At 33.7% G+C, this 18,724-nt stretch overlaps 1 protein-coding gene across 1 annotated transcript in view; it reads left to right on the plus strand.

Moving 5' to 3' along the window:
- LOC124637759 (putative inorganic phosphate cotransporter) overlaps positions 1-18,724 on the plus strand; it is a 62,185-nt gene that overhangs the window by 14,457 nt on the left and 29,004 nt on the right. The gene's annotated exons all lie outside the window — the stretch shown is intronic.

Raw genomic sequence — 18,724 nt, forward strand, 5'->3', positions numbered from 1 at the left:
AGTATAAGTTTTAGTGGTAAATGGGTCAAATAAGAAGTCCTTACAAAGAACCTTAAAGTCTTTACTCGCTCGCACCATGTATGAGTTTCGCCTATAGTTAGAAGAGGAATAAGGAATGGAGATAGGCGGATTAAATCTAACCGATCTCTGGGGAACATTAAAGCATAGTTTATGCAGGAGATCAGGACAGTCAATCTCATTAGAAATAATTTTTAGTAGGAAAGTGAAATCTGCTAATCGACGACGATTTATAAGTGGTTGTAAGTGAAACTTCTTGCAAACATTTATGTTATTATCAGAATGGTACGGTATACGCAGCCGAAAACTCAGAAAACGACCAATTTTACCAATCAATTTATATTTATTTTGCAATACTTAATTAAAATACAGCAATCAACATTTTTTTAGTTAAATGGTAATTGCAGAAAAATGCTAAGGTTAAAAATATTAAGTAGTGCTTCCAAGAATTGATTACTTTTTCGTTTATATAATAAAACATTTTGATATTTTACTGTGGCTTAAATTATTCACTTTATTTCGTACTGGTTCTATTTTTATAGACGTGTAAAAATAGATTACCAGATTGTTATGTAAAACCTTTTTTTGCTTGTAAATAGGAAATATACTTGTGACGTGGTTTTTTCCATTTGACCGGTTTTTAATTCAGCCATTCACGGTTTAATACGAATTAAGTGTAACCGTTATAGGACTTAAGAACGCCATTATTGATATTCAAAAAATGTAAACAAATATAATTTGTTTAGGTTAGCAACGTTTTTATAACTGTTCAATTATGCAAATGTATGTGATGTAACAATTTTAATTATCTTTAATTATTAACTTGCTCTTTTAGTATCTTCTAGATATTATTAATCATCAATTATTTTCTTATGCATAATTATTTCAATTGCACCGATTGGGTCTGTTAACGTCATACATTTTATCATCTTGTCGCAATCTAGGCGTTAGTAGGTAATATTTCTTGCGTAGTAACAGCCTTGATTGCTAGCTTATAAAGGAATTCTTTAGGCCATGTACAGACAAAGTAGTATTGTTAAGTTAGGATATACGCTTTTCTACATTAACTATTATGAAAGTAGAGAGTATTGTACCTATTTACTGATGTGCCTTAATACCTGAATTAAATGGATAAATAAATTAATAAGAAATGGACATTGTCTTCATATCTTTTTCCTATACATGAGAAACGATTCGTTTCGCTTGAAATCTCTTGAGGCTTGTGTCAAACACAAGTAAGCTAAATGAATGGTTTTTTCATCGGGCATTAGTTAGTTATACCCAGATTATTTTCTCTAGAACTTTTTTTGTTAATCTGGTTGGTCATGATCCCAAATATCGATGCGATCATTTGATAGAACCTTATTAAATCTATATGTATAAAAATGAAACCCGCTTTCTGTTGTCACGACATATCATGAAAACGGCTTGACCGCTGAAAATTAGAGGGGAGGTAACTTAGACCCGGGAGAAGGTTTTAGGATAGTTTTTGTCACGATCCGGCTACGGGACGCGGGTGAAACCGCGGGCGAAAGCTAGTCCCTTATATATTTTTAACCATAATTTATGGCCTATAATTATAATTTAGTTACACAAATTCCTAGCAACGGGAAAGTTACTCCATTGCACAGTCGTCTCTGACTGTCATTATTATCTGACAACCGAAGGTTACCCACTTGTCCCTCAGACACTTGACAATAGCAACATTCCTGATAAGATTTAAGACGAGCTGATTATGAACCCGTGGTCGATAGAGATCTGTAGGCAATGTATCTGTCCACTCGTGAAATCGAAATCTGAAATAATATTATAAAGAGGACGTTTTTTTTCGTCGGTTTGTTTGTAGCCGCATAAAGGCTCCAAAAATTCTCCCCCAATTTGAAATACTCTTTTTTGGTGGGAAGCTAGACTATCCCTGGGTGACATAGGCTATACTTTATCCAGCTTCGGGAGGAAACTCCCCTGGGGCGCGAATGAATCCGCGAGTATTTATGCGTTTGCGTTTTGACCGTTTTATTTCTCCGAAGTAGCAATTGGTATTTACACCTGTATGTAGGCAATGAAAGGTCTTGACAACACAATGTTTTTCTGTCAAATTTATTTCTGTATATCTTGGTCAGATTAAAAGTGTCTGATTTTCATGTTTTGGCATCTCAGAAGAGGATACGTGAAAATCACAGGCACTTTAGACAATTTTATCTTTCCCACATGAAAGATCAGTCTTTATGATAGCTCGAAATAACCATAAATGTTTATTATCGCGTATTGATATCACCTTGGCAAAAAGAGGTCCCCTAGTATTGGGTAAGAAGTAAAGGTAACTATTACAGTAATCTGTGTTAAAGAAGGAAAACTCCACGCCTCTATCTTCGGGGCCCTGGACAGGTAGGTAGGAGGCCCTTCCTTTATCAATCACGGATCATTTTTAGTTACTCTCTTTTTGATCAACAATCTCGTGTTGTTAAATGTAGTTCCATTTTAGTTTTCCATTCACGTCACATCACGGACATTTCCTCAGTCACTACCGACATTGATGGGTCTTTGTATGCACGATGCGCCACGATGATATATTGTCTCAAGCTTAGTCATACTATGTAGCTTCTATCATAGAAATTCAGGGACATCATAAGTTGGCGAAAATGATTTATATTTCTGAGTAAATACCGTCTAAAATAAAGAATAAAAGAAGAAAGGACTTATATCAGTAAGCCCTCTTCTTTTTGTGAATTGGTTAAAATAGATTAGGTTTCATTATGAGGGTATTAGGTTATCTGTAATTTTTAAACTTCTAGAAACATCGAGAATTACACATTATGTTCTATATGGTTTCGAAAACACGCTGTGATTTTCCATCATTGGTGAAATAATTATACAGACATGGTAAAGTAATTATTCCGTAGGGCCGTTGCAATAGAAAATCATTATGGCGGCTTGATAGATTCATTCAGGTTTGTCACGTATTAAGTACTAGAATGTTAACAATCTGGTCTTGGGCAATCGATACGTGATCACGGCCAGTTGGAGTTTTAATTTGAAAAGAGAGATTTTTTAGTAAGGGCAAGGACTTCGGTTTTCGTTCTCCTTTATCTGTGCTGAAGGTAAACTGGCAGTTCTTATTTCAATTGATTCGTTTGCATACATGATGAAATGTAATAAAAATTACTTAAAACATCAAAATATTACATACATTTTCGGGAAACGAACCTTCTTGCCTACAATGTTAACATGAAAAATCGATTTTTTTTAAATAGGTATGTATCTCATATTATAGGACGTGTGACATGTTTCAAAATGAATTTCCGAAAGTTTTTGAGCTTCTGCGATGAGCAAAGCCAAATTTTTGGTGTTCTCGATGACGCAATATGTATTTTGAAATGGCCCTTAAATCCAAAACGTTTTTGGATTCAGAACACGTTTTCTTGATGGTTTCGTTCGGGATTTACCTTGTACCGGTTCAGAAGATTTCGAATTGCAGATTTCTTCTTTTTGTATTTTGGAAATGTTTCTTTTTATGTTTTGGGTCGAGATTTTTAATAAACATGCTTATGGTTAAATTAAATTGCATACCTATTTGGAAATATATGAGTCAATCTATTAATACGTGTGACAAGTATGTGGTCTTACTATAAAAAAGTTAAACACGCGTTTGAGAAAGGCTTTAAGGGAAATTCTCAATACAATTTTTACATACACACGTGACGAAGCCTGTTTATCGTTTTCATAGTAAGACCAATTATGTTTTTATTTTGGAATGCTTTTTAACAGAACATATTGTTTTTGTAATAGTTCCTTAACACAACAGTTACAAAGCACGTGCAAAGTAAATAATGTTAGCATTATCACGAGTGCGAATACATTGCTTAATAAATATTTATTGCCACTGCACTCTATCGTTGTAAAACAATAAAAAATGCATCGTTCGCGTGACAATCGCACCTGTGTTTACTGTTTTTTTTTTACAAATACACGTCTACTAATATGGGTTATCGGGAAATATCATTGAAATTAACATAATTCAATGTGACTGTCTACCGAACTGCATAATATAAAAATCAACTACTATTTGGTGACCCTATTTTTGTGCAACGCATTGTATTCCCTCAAACAGATCTGTCAAAAATACTTACGTTCATTACATTTTTTATTCGTAACGAATATGTACCTATAAGATTAAAAATTTAATATTCATATTTGAATAAAAAACATATATCAAAAACAGCAAATATGTATTTAAGCTTCTCAGGTAGTGTTTTTCACCAAACGATCCGCCATTCTTTTATTGTCGCCTGACCCATGGCGAACCTTGAGAGATAATTTTTTCGAAAAAGTTTAAACATCTGAAAACAAGTTTCAAAATTAAGGTCATTCAACCCTGGCAGTCTCAAAATTTTGCAACCAACTGGTTTTAGTTGGTCACGAGCCCTTTTGAGTTTTTGCCATCATTTTGTTCAAAATATTTTGAGTCACATGACCGCAAGCAATTATTTTGAGAAGATCCTACATAGTGAAAAAATGTTATTTACCTAATATTTTATTTTTATTTCAAACAACATAATTTTTTGTCGTAAACACAAACATGTTCTACAAGCGTCTTTAATTGTTTTAAATGCGGTTTTCTGCTGACCTTAAACCGTAGAAATATCGCAAAATACCGGTTTTTTTAGGCACAAGGTTGTGTTGCCATAACAAGCTACATTGTGACTTATGGACCGTCATAGATCATGATACGGTAACGGTAGGCACCTTTTTAGTAAATATTGAGTAATTGAGTATTGATTTTTGATAAGAAAAATTAACATTACTGCTTTGTATACGTCAAATATCTTTTTTCTATTCGTAAATCCGATTTACAAATGAATATCATACACCATTTACTAGAAACCAATTTTTATTATGGCAATAATTCATTGGTAATAAAATAATTATCTAATAAATTGACAAACCAAGTTGAGAATTTGACACAAATATTTCGCGTCCGATTTTTTTTATATACGTATTTATAAGTCCTTTATTTTTATTTCTTTCAAAATAAAGCTGGAGTTAATTCTTAAGAAAAGCTTCCTCGTTCCAAGCATTTTTATATCAACACTTATTCCTGGTTTATTGATTTATGCGGATAATAATTAAAATTTATTGCAATTTAAACCACGACTCATATAGCTAACTCGTACCTAACTGTATAAGAATTTACGTACAAGAAACGCAAAATATGTATTTATTTAGCATTTTGCAACTAAAAACGAAGGTGAACTACAGTATAATTGTTCTTTAGAAAATAAATCATTATCCAGTTCGAACAAAGGATTAATTAAACTTGAAATGGCAATAAAGTTCATAATTAAAATATAAAAATTGAGTAATAATATCCCTTTTACGACTTAATCAACCGTTTTCCCATTTCATTTCCGTAGATTCTTTACTTTATGCAACTTTATTAAAAGTCCTCTATTGTAAAGAGAAAAACTAAATAAAATGCGATATTTATTATGGCGGGATACTATTTTTTCCACGCAGCTATTGTTAAGCGGCTCATGTCTAATTTGATTAATTTGCATGGCATTTTATCTGAAAGAAAATAAGTGTTTCTAACATGAAAAATGTTAAGTATATTTAATTGCTTCTAGTTTTATAATGCCAACTTATAAGTATGTACCTAATACTTAAAAAATCTGACTTCTCATTTTGGGGTTATTGCCACCAAGTATTTTATTTTTATTCAATTACTTAGAAAAAGTTAATAAATTGTACTTATCTATTTTAATAAGTAAACCCGTTTTCGTTTAGTAAAGCATAGACGAAAAAAACGTTCTAGACCCACAGACATGTTACAAGATTTCCAACGTTGAAGGATGATTTCAACAGGACCTACTTACCTACCTTAGTATCTATTAACTGATCTTGCAGTTGTGTAATTCTGATTAATTAACAATACTCGTAAAAGTAGGAAACCGAAATGATTTATAGGACATTGTCTGTCTGTTTGTTACAATAATAACCTTGTCATTTGTGTAACGTGTATTGATCACGGTCGACGCCATTTTCAAAGGAAATAAGGAAAGACTTGTAACTTAATTAACGAATTTAGTCGCAATTTGGCCAGCAAGTTTAACGAAGACTTTTCATCCAAGTACATCCGTAAATATTGCATTTTTTTGAGGCCAATATCGTTAAAGTAACTGATTCGATACGATAACAACAGTGGTTTTAACAGTTACGTATTTCGAAAATGATAAAACGACTGAGGGTGAGCGAGGGGTGCGCGGTTCGGATTTGAAAGTCCAAGTCTTAAAACTGGTTATACTGTAAAGATTTCACAACCAGTAACTGGAGAAAGAATCATTATATTTTTTAAGATTTGTCCTTAAGAAAGAAGAGGTTGGAGTTGTTACTTCAACTGGCGAATTGGCACCTTACGATTTTAAATCCTAATCCAACTCTATTAGTGCTGAATGATTCGACATCGCAAACCTATGTCTACCAAGGGTGAAGGATATCTTAGTGAAAGTTAATGAATAAGAAATTCGCATGAATTGAACTGGCTCGTAGTGGTGTCTTATGAAAAACGATTTACGTAGATTTTATTTTTCCTACAAGATTATTTTTACTGCCGAGCATACCTATTGCACTTTTTGCACATTTTTTCATATTGCACATTAAATATAAAAAAATAACGTTTCGCAATGATAAGCACCGTATTGTTTTATTCCAAGAATGGTTTTAGTTATAGTTCTCTTGAACTAACTGAAACATTGTCGTAAAACTATTTATATTGTGTATTTCCAAGTAACTAGATAAGTCCTTACATTATTGCAACGGTAGTTTATTTTTATTTCGTTATGTTTACCTACTCTTCGTTTTCGATAATGATATAGGTACCTAGCATAAAGTTTATAGCCACATAGAGATGTTATGTCAAACATGACAATGTATTTTTTTTGTAGTTAGGTTTTTTCAAGAAAGAAAGTTTTCAAGACCGGTTTCATTAAAACAGTAACTGTGTATTCTAGCTACGATCGGAAAAAACACGAAAAACTGTGTTACCCTAAGTAAACGTTGAAACGCAATTTTGGCCCTGAATCAGTCAACCAGACATGAATTCGATCAATCTTGTGGTTCATACACATTTGAATCTAATTTTGGATACAATTGTTTGTTTACCTATTTCGTTATGCTTCGCGTAACAGTCTGCCATTGTTACAAATTATATCAGCACTTAGGTAGTTATTTTGTATGATTATGTAAAAAAAAGAACGATTTATGATCTTTCATTTTTAATCTACATTAGGTACAGACCTGCTGTTTGCTAAGTTTGTATTGTTTCTGAAAATAATTATTGGTTTGGGCTTTTCTTTTATTTAGTAACACTTTTGGCGTGGGGAAAAAATATTCATATCTTTTTTTTTAATCAGGATGATGTCGTTTTATAATCATCTTTGACACCTGTCAAAGTTCACATTCTTCTATTCTGTGACGTAGGTACCTAACCGTGAAATGGCCAGTTTTTTCGTATCAATTTGTCATAACTGTTTGTCCTTGATTTTGAATCTATTTTGCTAGTGAAGGTTACGGTAACAACACTAACATTTCCATAATGACCATGCATGTTCTATTTTTAAATTATAATTTCACTTTGCTAAGTATATCGTTGCGTGAGGTTTTAATAGATAAATAAAAATAAATGCTTTTGAAAAATGCAGCATGAAATATTACTAATTAATTATCATGTAAAATATGCCTCGTACTGCGTACTTGGTTTACTATAGAGGTAACATGAATCCATGAACCGCAATAGGGGTCAAGTTTAGGCCATAAAGACCCTCAAATTGGATTGTTATCTCTTCTTACTAATTAGGTACCTAGCTATAGTACAACCATCGTATCTTCTTACAACACCTGAAAACAAAACCTACGTAGGCTACACAAACTATGTACCTACTAGAAAAAGAAAACATTTGTAGAATCTCTATGGTTCTAAATCTTCATAATAATAGCTTAGAGGTTGTCAAACTTAACAATAGGAAGATGAACCTCCGTTTTAGGCCCAAATGAAAAAGAACATTTATCAAACGACGAAACTCACGAAATTCGCGCATTTGTTAATGTCATTGTTTACTGTAAAGCGAGTAATTTTTCATGAAATTGGACAAATTGTCACTTTATGCTTGAACAACTATTATTTTCAATGATCGCGTTGCTATAGTTACTTTATTTTCCAAGCAGTTATTGCGAGATTTATTTCTGTTTTACTTACGCGACGCTCATTTTGAAAAACAAAAGAACACGAAAACAGCTCCAATTTATTCAAAATTATAAGAATTAGCCTTAAATAAATCATAACAATTAATAGGAAGTGTCATTATAATGCAAATTAGCTTCGGTATTGGAATACTTAAAGGGCAAATCATTTATTTGATCAAGTGTGGACAAGTGCGTAACTTCGAAGAAGACCATTAACACATACTTGCCTAATGACAATGGATCTTAGGAATTCTGATGAATTATTTTGACGTTCCACATTTAATTTGTTCGCAAATATTAATGAACAAATTACCTACGGTTGAAATTGTAGTTCGAAGGCGTGATTTTAAATCGAATCATTAACGACTGGCTGTTTTCCGCGGTTTCACCCGGGGATAGTAGGTATAGCTTCCCAACAGTGAAAGAATTTCAGTAGTTTCGGAACCTTTACCGGTACAAACAAACATACAAATATAGTTTTCTTCTTCAAAAAATGTGTATGTAAAGAAAACCTTATAAATAAGGCACTTGCTAATCCTTCAGAACGTTCTTACAAATACTTCAGAAAGCAGAATTTGACGGCAACAGTAACAAACAATGCAACTAAAGTGAAACCTAGTCGTGCGTCAACAATTAGCATTACACCACGATCCGTTAACGCCTACCTGACATACTGAGACATCGTAACACCATCATTCATGGCTTTATTTACCATTACATTACAGTAAAAGGGAAAGGAATTGGCAAACTATGGAACGAGGAAAAGAGCGGGAAAAATTACCATAGATTCATTACCTCATGATCACTTTTTAACTGACACTCCAAAAAGGACGAAGTTTTCAATTCGAATGTTGTTTTTTTTTTGAAATGAAACAACATGATCAAAGATAGGTAGCAAAACTTTGGTGACACAAAGAAATAAATAGAACGTATCAACATGCTTATTGATGTAAAATCACAAGGAAAATAAATAAAAATGGCAACAAATACATACTTAAGCCTACGGAGCCTTGCATTTTTTACGAATTTCTCATGTTACCTTAACTCCACGCAGGCAGGAAATTCGACACCAAATCGTATATTTAAATGCAGAACCAATCGGTAACCTTGTCAGGCACGGCTTCAGTGTGAAAAAAACAATCAAAGAAATGTTTAAACCTTCACCATTGAGTGATTACGAATAATCTAACTATAAACATCAATGAACGTATAGATTCTTGCGCTGAATAATTCTTTTGGGGGGCTTTTTTCGGTTATTTCATAAGGAGGTTCAATTCATCTCCATGGTTTTGCCTCCTTTGCATTTGTGGCGGTTGGGTTTGGCAATTCCATAAAGCATATTTAAGTGGTACCTATCAGGCTACAGGAAATCTAATTCTTAGCTCAATAGGCGAAAAAGAAGTATAAAAGCCTCAGTGCCTTTCCTACTAACTGACTATATAGTTCTTTAATCTTACATTATTTTGATCTCAAATATGGTTACAGGTATTATTTTATCTTCAGTGCCAGTTCAGACCAGTGCATACAACCTCCTTCAATTACCTATTACAAGTCATATCATTACTGCAAATGACGTCACATATAAAAACAATAATGATGGTCTAAACGTTTCCCGCACAAGTCATTGTTACTCCTTAACTCATGTTTTATGTAAATTGCCCAAAGTTCTTAACAATGAAACACGAGATACAGGTGACATCTTAAATATCCTACGTTTTGAAGTAATTACAGACTTCTATTTATCCTTCAGTCTTTTCTAATGCGGTAATTCTGAAATCTGGATATTTTTAGATCTGTAGGTAGGTATTTAGCGTGGCATTGCAAATGAATGCAATGAACTTGTATCAAGTAATTTCCAGTATGCAAATTTTATCGCTTCCAAACCTTGTGACCAAGGATAAGACAAGTAGGCTTTGTGTTTGTCGTGAAAAATATAATAAACGCCTTTCCTTATAAGTACGAAGAAGGAAAGGGCCTTAAAAATGAAATCAGCCTATAGGTAGAATCACTGCGTTAGTAATTTGTGCCTAAACCTTTTTTCTGTGGCCTTTATACTTTTCAGTTAAACCCAGTTTGACGTACCTAATGACTTTTAACTTCGGACCGTTTACCGTGGCTTTCCTCATAATAGTTTCCTTCATCGTTAGTCACACGTAGTGCCAATTTTAGCACTTTTTCAAACGTACCTAAGGCATAAAATGTAACTGTTCCGCGCGTCCCGAGGGAACTACTGACCGCTCCTGAATAATGACTAGCCTACGTCTTTTATAAGACCAGACAACTTATATACCCATGGTCAGCAGTGTACGACTTTCGGTTGAAACGACGTCACTAGTCAAATCTTAGACGGTATACCAGAGTAATAAAATTACCTTAGTCTATGAGTCATTGATTTCGATCTAAACCATGCCTAGTATTGTGCTAAGTATTGTGGTCGTTTACCAGTCTAACAATTGCATGCCAAATGGCAGTAACCGCAGGCGCATAGACCAAAGTTTGCATTTTTATATCATCAACATTGGAATTGTTATAATTTCATTGCCTTCAACTCGTGAAACAGATTAAAAATCTTTCTCATCTATCATGGACGATTGACAGTTAGAATTGAGTCTATGACTTAAAAAGGTTTGATAAAAATTTGTGGTGCTCTTTTCTATTTTATCAATTTATTGTTTTTTATCTCGGCTTTTACCATTTAGGTGACGGTCGCTATAGGTTTGTCGGAATATAAGTACCTAAATGTTTTATGATAAATTGAGCGATTTATACTTACCTACTCCTTAACTTCTTCCTTATGTATGTTTACATTGTTTTAATGCCCTGTATACTATGGTCTTCTTGGTCATAAAGCAACAAGTATGTCATTTATATTCGGAAAGGTTTTATTCTTCTGTTATCTGCATTGATCTTTTCTACAATAGGGTTGACGACCTCTGGACTTAGGGAAAAATGTGTAGTTTCCTTCATTTATTCAAGGCATACTGGGTACTATGCAAAATTATGTTCGACGCAAATTTTATTGCTATTATACTAGTTAACAGCCATTTCAAGATAAATAATATTGTCATATTTAATAAACCTGGTCAATACGAGAATTATTACTCAATTAAGTCATATATAATTGCAAAAAGTAGGACGTTGTTGTCTGTATTTCCAAAGAGAAGTTTGTATGAAATCACTAGAGAATATAGACTTTACTTTATAAAAAGACCACAAACTAGGAATGTTTCATTCTGGATAATTCTAACTTGTAAAAGAATTTAACTAGCCTTAAGACCTCGGTGTAAATGAAGTTGTACATATTGGAATTAACAATGGATATAAGAAAATAAATGAAGGTCTACCTAATATCAAACAGGACGAAAGCGCATTCACAAGGTACATCAAGACCTGAGATAAAAACGATTGTTTCAAGTGCCCATATAACGACGACTCCACTTATACACATCCTCGGGATGCGTCCACTTCAAACCAGCCATAGTACTAGTTACTAGGTCCAACGTACCGTGGGGACGACACCAACCAGAGTATTAACAACTTTTTAGAGAAGAGATAGAGTTGGTTTTTCTTTGAAGGAGTTATAGTTTAATCTGGTGCTAAGACTACCTGCTTACGTCACCAGGTCAGTTCCTGCTTTATTGTTCTCAGCGTTATCAGGGCATCATCTAGTTGTTTTAGTGTCAATTGTTCATATTCTAAGAACATTGCATGGCCGTCCCTTTCGTTTTGTGTTCCTGGTTTGTTGCGATTGCTTAAGAGAAAATTAAGGATATATTTGACCTTATTTTGGAGAGGTTTGAACTGTATTACCTACTACTTACAATAGTGTTATTAGAATCATATTTATTTTAATTCCACTGCTTGACTTGAGCTTCTTGTAAAATAGAAGGCATGGGGGCAAATTTTCACGCTATCGGAATTCGCAAAACAAATGAAGATACGCATGATTTGGGAAGAGTGTAAGACTAGGTAGTATGAAAAATGGAAGATTTAGCAATAAGTATACCAACAGGTCACTAAGAATGATGCAATAGTAAAAATGTAGCGTCAATTCATACACGTCCTTACCCTTATTGACTGCGATGCATAAAGTGCAGTTTTTAGTGAAAATCTGCATAACTAGATCTAGATTAATGGACGATGGTCGGTCAATGACTAACTAATGCTCGCGTACAAGTCAAGGTTTTAGGTCTGGTGCGCACTAAGACTTTTAATCGCGTGCTAATGTATTACAGAAATGTTACTTATGACTTAAGCGTACTCGTGTGATTATCGAACTAGAGAAAAATAATTTTTTGTTTGTTGTCCCTGAAACCGCCAATTTGAAAAATTCCCTCACTGTTGTTAAGCTACACTCTTCCCTAGTAACATAGGCTATTTTTTATCCCATAATGGGCAGTCACTTCCACGAGACGCGGAGAAAATGTATAGTTGCTTGATTATACAGCATTTTAAAGTCGTGTCGCACAACAAAAAATATTAGTGCGTGCTTAGCCTTATTAAACCACCTGTTTAAATATAATACGATCTAGCTCTAGGTACTTACATAATTATAGTGTAAAGTATAATAAATTGACCCATAATATGCCTAAAACTAAAGAAAGCGTTGTACATTTCTGTTCTTCTGACGTCATTGAAGATATTCATAATATTTTGTAGCTGCTATAATAATATGAAAGATTAGCATTAGCCACGAAGGTTTTTGCTTGAAGGCGGGGTCGGTGTTCTGGCTGATCGTTATAAATGATTCAAGTGAATATTTTGTTACAAGAACTATAGATTGAAAAACATTATTGTGGTAATAATGCCTACCATTTGGTAGGTAGGTAGGTACCCATTACTTGTGAAATTGAAATGAGCAGTGTGTATATCCAAAATGCTGAAATGCTTGACTAACTTGAAACATATTTTCACTTTCATCTTCAAACAGTATTTGTAAACATAATGAAATAACAACAATCCTAAATATGTAGGTTGTAGTGTTATATAAGAGCATGACTAGCAAATTATTGAGTTCATGTAATACTTCACCTACTTGCTTGTATTGTAAAAAAAAGTATCGACAATCGCAATGGCGAGTTCCCACCAAAATTGTTCGCGCTGTTTTGGTCACGAACAAAAAATGAGTAGCTACGGCTGCGAATTCACTGCTAGCTAAGTTTAGTAGCTAAGTTTTGCGGACATTTAAGACATATTTGCATGACATTGTTTAGTGTTTCCTAGAAGAGCGAGTCGCTACAATGCCACACACCGGTGGAATCTTGACTTAAGAGTAGTAAAGACTCAATGCTACCAACCTTCGTAGTAATTCAACCGTCGTAAGATAGATCCGCATTAGGAAGACAATTTAATTAATTTGTTTAATCGTAATTGTTTGGTTCTGAATCGATAGTAGCATTACAGATTGTGTTGTTTACTTCTTTCTTTATTGATGGAACTGATAACTTAATTCACAGCAGCGATTGGTTTTCATTTCTTTGACATTGTAGGCCTACTAATAAGGCTGAAGAGTTTGTTTTCAGTTTTAGCTGACCCATTTATCGAGGAAGTCTCTATCTATCTGTCTGAGGGTAGGGTTTTAGCCGAGTGCGCGAAGTAGCGCCTAGGGACGCAGGTGAAACCTACGGTGTATGCTGGTCTGGTATACTATATGCTTGAGTTCTCTGACGTAATCCACCAAATCGATGGAGGCAGAGAAATAAAAAAAATCGCAGCGGAGTAATATTTGTCAATTCATAATAGGTCTGAATATGTATAGAAGAAAGCTTTATTTAAATTCTAGATAACGATAAAATAGATCTGTGGGTTATTCAACATGTTATTATTAAATAATAAATCAATACAACTTCAAAGCAAAAAAATCTTTCCTGTGGCTATATTTTATCCCATAACGGGACACGGGTGACACCGCGGGAAAACCGTTAGCAGGTACCTAATGAGTATTAGAAACACGACTGCCGAAGCGAGTGCGTCGAGACGATCTGGCGACTGCCTACGATCGTAAAATCAATCGATTGAACATGCTTTTAGTCGATCGATTTGTCACGAGTTAAGTCGAGCTCGCATAGCGAAATACTATGGCCTACATATACAGCTATGTGAGATATGGTTAACGTTTAAATTACTTATTAAGAATGTATTACAACATAGAAGAAGTAACTTATTGATTTACTTCTAAACCATTGGCAGAGTCTTGAATTACTGAATCTTTCTTATCTAGAGAATTTTGTGAACTTAATACTCTTTTAATATTAATTCCTATTCATACTCATCTTTATTAAATTAACATTTGTAACATATTCTGTTAGTAACAAACTGTATATTGATAAAAAAGTTTTTTGTGATTTACTAATAGCTAGAAATCAGGTTTATCCGGATTATCTATTTCTATATTGACTTCTAAAATACCGTTTAGAGTTTGCATCATTTTGTTTTAATTGGTAATGAAATCAATTTTAGGTGGTTTATCATTTCCTATGGTATCAATAGAAACATTATCTAAACTAAGGTGATAATTTTTTTATTAAAAAAAGAATTGTATTTTTAATATTTATTGTAACAGTATGTACATGAATGTGAACTACCCAGCACCGTGTTTTCACGTTTTGTGACCCCAAATTATTTTTTAATAGTTCTTCAAATTAAGTTTAGGTTTATCGGTTATTAAATAACATGTTAATTGATCTACTTTTATTACGTAACTTAACTACCTATATTGTATATCTTCCATTATGTAACTCTTCACTTATCAAATATGTTTTTTGTTACAGGTAAGTTTTTTGTGGAAAATTCTTGGATTACAAGTTAGATATCACCAATTAGGATTGCTGCATAATGTAAGTTTTTATTCTTAACCTTGTTGAGCCTCGCCAGTCAAGTAAATTGAAGGCTTCTTTCAATTTATAAATTCATAAAAAAAATATTAGTCTATGAAATCAAAAGTGATAGTTTTGGTCATTGGAAGCCCACAATGTCACTAAGATGAGTCGTGGAAATCATTAGTTTCTTGAATCCTAACCTTTAATCATCCTCATTTCAAGATCCTTCGCGTAATTAGAATACTATCAATCCTCAACATCTTGCAGATATTTACATAAAAAATAGCTCAGCGTGCAACGAGATAGCCTGCTCACAGATCACAATAGCAAAACGATTGTTGAGAGAAACCTAATCAGTTTCTAATTGGCAATTAAATAAGAATTATCCTTAATTGTTCGTAGCTGTAATCGAATGTTTAATGAAATTATAGACAAGAACGTAGGAGAAATTATTGAGAACAAAAGCAAGGAGGAGTTATTTAAGCATCTGTTACAGTAGCATTTTGTAATGAAGGTCCTACCATCGTTCATAAAAAAATCCATTCATCGTCCATTTTTGAGTTCAAAATACAAAACATTAGTTATTTCATTGTCTTCAGCCTTCACAAAGATACAAGCTTAGGTTGGCAATAAAAATTCATTTATATTTTTATTTGTACATATTTTATACGTGTAATCCTTTATGAATTGTCTACTGTCTCTGGTGTATTTATTTATAATGTTTATATATCGTAGACAATGACAAACACCCAAGGCCGCTTTTGTTAGTAGTGATTCTTCAAGAGCTATTCTTTTGTACAGAATACTGTATTATTCAGATGTGCGAGTTTGATTTATTGATAAGTTCATAAATATAAAAAATAGCATTGTTTTTGCTTTATCCGAACATACAAAGACTAATGTCAACTCCTTTTTCACTGTTGGCTTAGCGTTTAGTTTGTCAAAAGGCTTTGTAAGATCCAAGCGGCAAGCGTTCCTCAAGGAGCGATTTGTATACAAACTGCAACTTTTTACGATAAATGCATAGTTGCAGTCAATTAGTTTCTCTTATAATAATATTGTGTTATACATAGACACAGATAAAGCACTCTCAAGAAAGATTGCCTTATTTACAATCAGCAGACAGGCACTTGCATCAATCAGTTTTGTAATCTTAATAATGTTGTGGTGAGCACGTGTAAATGAAATAGAATTGCAAAACAAACAAATAGATCGAACAATAGATGCATTATAAGAAACTCATGATTTTAACGAACTTTATTTTCAGTTGTATGTACCAAGCAATAGTATCACACACAATGAGGCTTAGACTGAATAAAGGGGAACACACAAAAGTCTGATGTAATTAAAGCAATTTTGCACATTCATACCTGCGGCAGTTTTTATCGTACTCATTAATGAAACTTAAACAATTTGCATAAGTACTTAGACATTTGTTGATGTAAAAAAACTGTACCATTAGCTATGCATATACATATTTTTTATACCTTGTGACTAGCTAAGAATGTTGTCTATATTGTCTAGACTAGCCCTAATAAATTACGATGTAACTATGCGGTTAGTGTCGAAACCACAACATTATTGCTTAAATGAAATAACCATAAGCGAATAGATGAAAACTTCATTTCACTTTCCATAGTAAGTCATAGGCGGGACTATATGTAAAGAATTATCGAAACTCTAAAGTCCTGAGTCCTGAAGGGTTACATATACGTGGGTTATCGTTTATATGTCGTATTTCTTTATCTCATGTGGTCTATTAACCTTCAAGTATATCTTATTCAGCTTCTTTTTTATCCTTCTTGCGTATAGCTACACTCATCGTTTCCTTTGTCCTTCCCTTTCTAGTTCATGATGAAAACCTTTCTCACAACATGGTCCTCATTCTTCCGCGTCCCACTTTTATTATACCCATTGTCATAACTATCATCAGTAAATACGAATCCTATTTGATACAACTCTATGTTTTGCTTCACTGCTGTTGCCCTCAGTGGTTTTACATATTCAGTTTTTTTGCAATCTGATTAGTCATCGTTTTAGGTAACGCTCCTAAAGAAACTCCTTATGTACGTTAGTAAATATTTGTTTCTTTCAAACCGTGGACAGGCACAAGTGCTTGGTAAACCGCCTCTTAATCACCTTTTTCATGGAAATTATTAAAGTAAATATTATGTTCACCAATAAGCATGAATGAACAAAAACTATGCTCATCGAAACCTCTTTGCTATTTATAAACGTTATTCAATTTTGTCGACATATAGTAATTACTAAAAAAAATACATGAGTAAATATTGCTCAGGTGTTGAAACTGGAGCAATGAATTACATCTTTTAGAATGCCAATTCTGTTTTTCTTTCTCTCTGACCACTCACTTGCACGTGAGTGACAGAACGACTGTTCACCGTCAACACGTGGTAACCAACTGCTATTTATCTCGATTCTTGATTGCGGAAGTCTGAGCCATCACTCAATTTAAAACTAAAATGAAACAATAAAACGAAATACTGCATAAAGTAATACAAAGTAAATATTATGTTATGGTGTTAACCGTTATTTATTCATCCTTACACATATTTTACTTGATAAGATAATTTCGAAGATTACTTAGGCCGTAGGCGTGTAATTTGTATTTATGTAATAAAATGATTTCATTTAGGAAGTTAGGCTAGTTATGCTGAAGTTTTTGGTGTCAATGGCAATGTCTTTTAAGGCTTATCATCAGTCAGAATTCTTGTTGGTATCAAAATAGGTTTTATTACTTGGAACCTTGCAACTAGTGACTCTTCCTATAGGTAGGTACCAGAAACAAAAAAAAAAAAACATAAAGCAATATTGAAATGGAGCTCGTCATATTAAAGTTACAATTATTCTTTAACTAGCTTCTGCCCGCGACTTCGTACGCGGATCCTGTCCCTTATGCCAGCGACTACGGGGTCAGCAAAATCAAATATCTGAATAGTCTAATATTGAATTTTAAGGACCCGTTGACTTGGAAACAACGGAATACGCATAACCATTAGAAAAGTTCCATATATTTAATTTTTGTACTTTAACGGCAAAAGCACAGCAGACTAAACAAAACGCTGAGAACTGAACCGCAATAGACGTGACCATAGGGATAAAAGTGGTGATTCTAATTAGTCCGCATTTAAGTTGTGAGTGGCAAAAATATTAGGTACACGTATTATTACGTAAAAAAACATTAAATAGATGACAAAGTCGTGGTGACTTAGTGGAAGTCGTGGTGGTTTAGTGGGTAGAGAACCAATCTCTCAAGTATGAGCGTGCGGCTTTGATTCCAGGTCTGGCAAGTGCCTGCCAATGCAACTTTTCTAAGTTCGTATGTACTTTCTACGTATATTTTGGATACCAATGACCGTTTTTTGGAGGGGATGTTAAACTGTAGGTTCCGGCTGTCATTGAACATTCTTGGCAGTCGTTATGGGTAGTCAGAAGCCAGTAAGTCTTACCAAGGGGTGTTGGGTTGAGCGGGTAACCGGGTTGTGGAGGTCAGATAGGCAGTCGCTCCTTGTAAAACCCTGGTACTCAGTTGCATCGTGACTGGAAGTCGACCCTAACATAATTGGGACAAAGGCTCTGGAGATAATAACGACAATAATTATGAGATACAGGCACCGCAAGACATCTGA

This window comes from Helicoverpa zea, chromosome 16 (assembly GCF_022581195.2).
Source record: "Helicoverpa zea isolate HzStark_Cry1AcR chromosome 16, ilHelZeax1.1, whole genome shotgun sequence".
Lineage (NCBI taxonomy): Eukaryota > Metazoa > Arthropoda > Insecta > Lepidoptera > Noctuidae > Helicoverpa > Helicoverpa zea.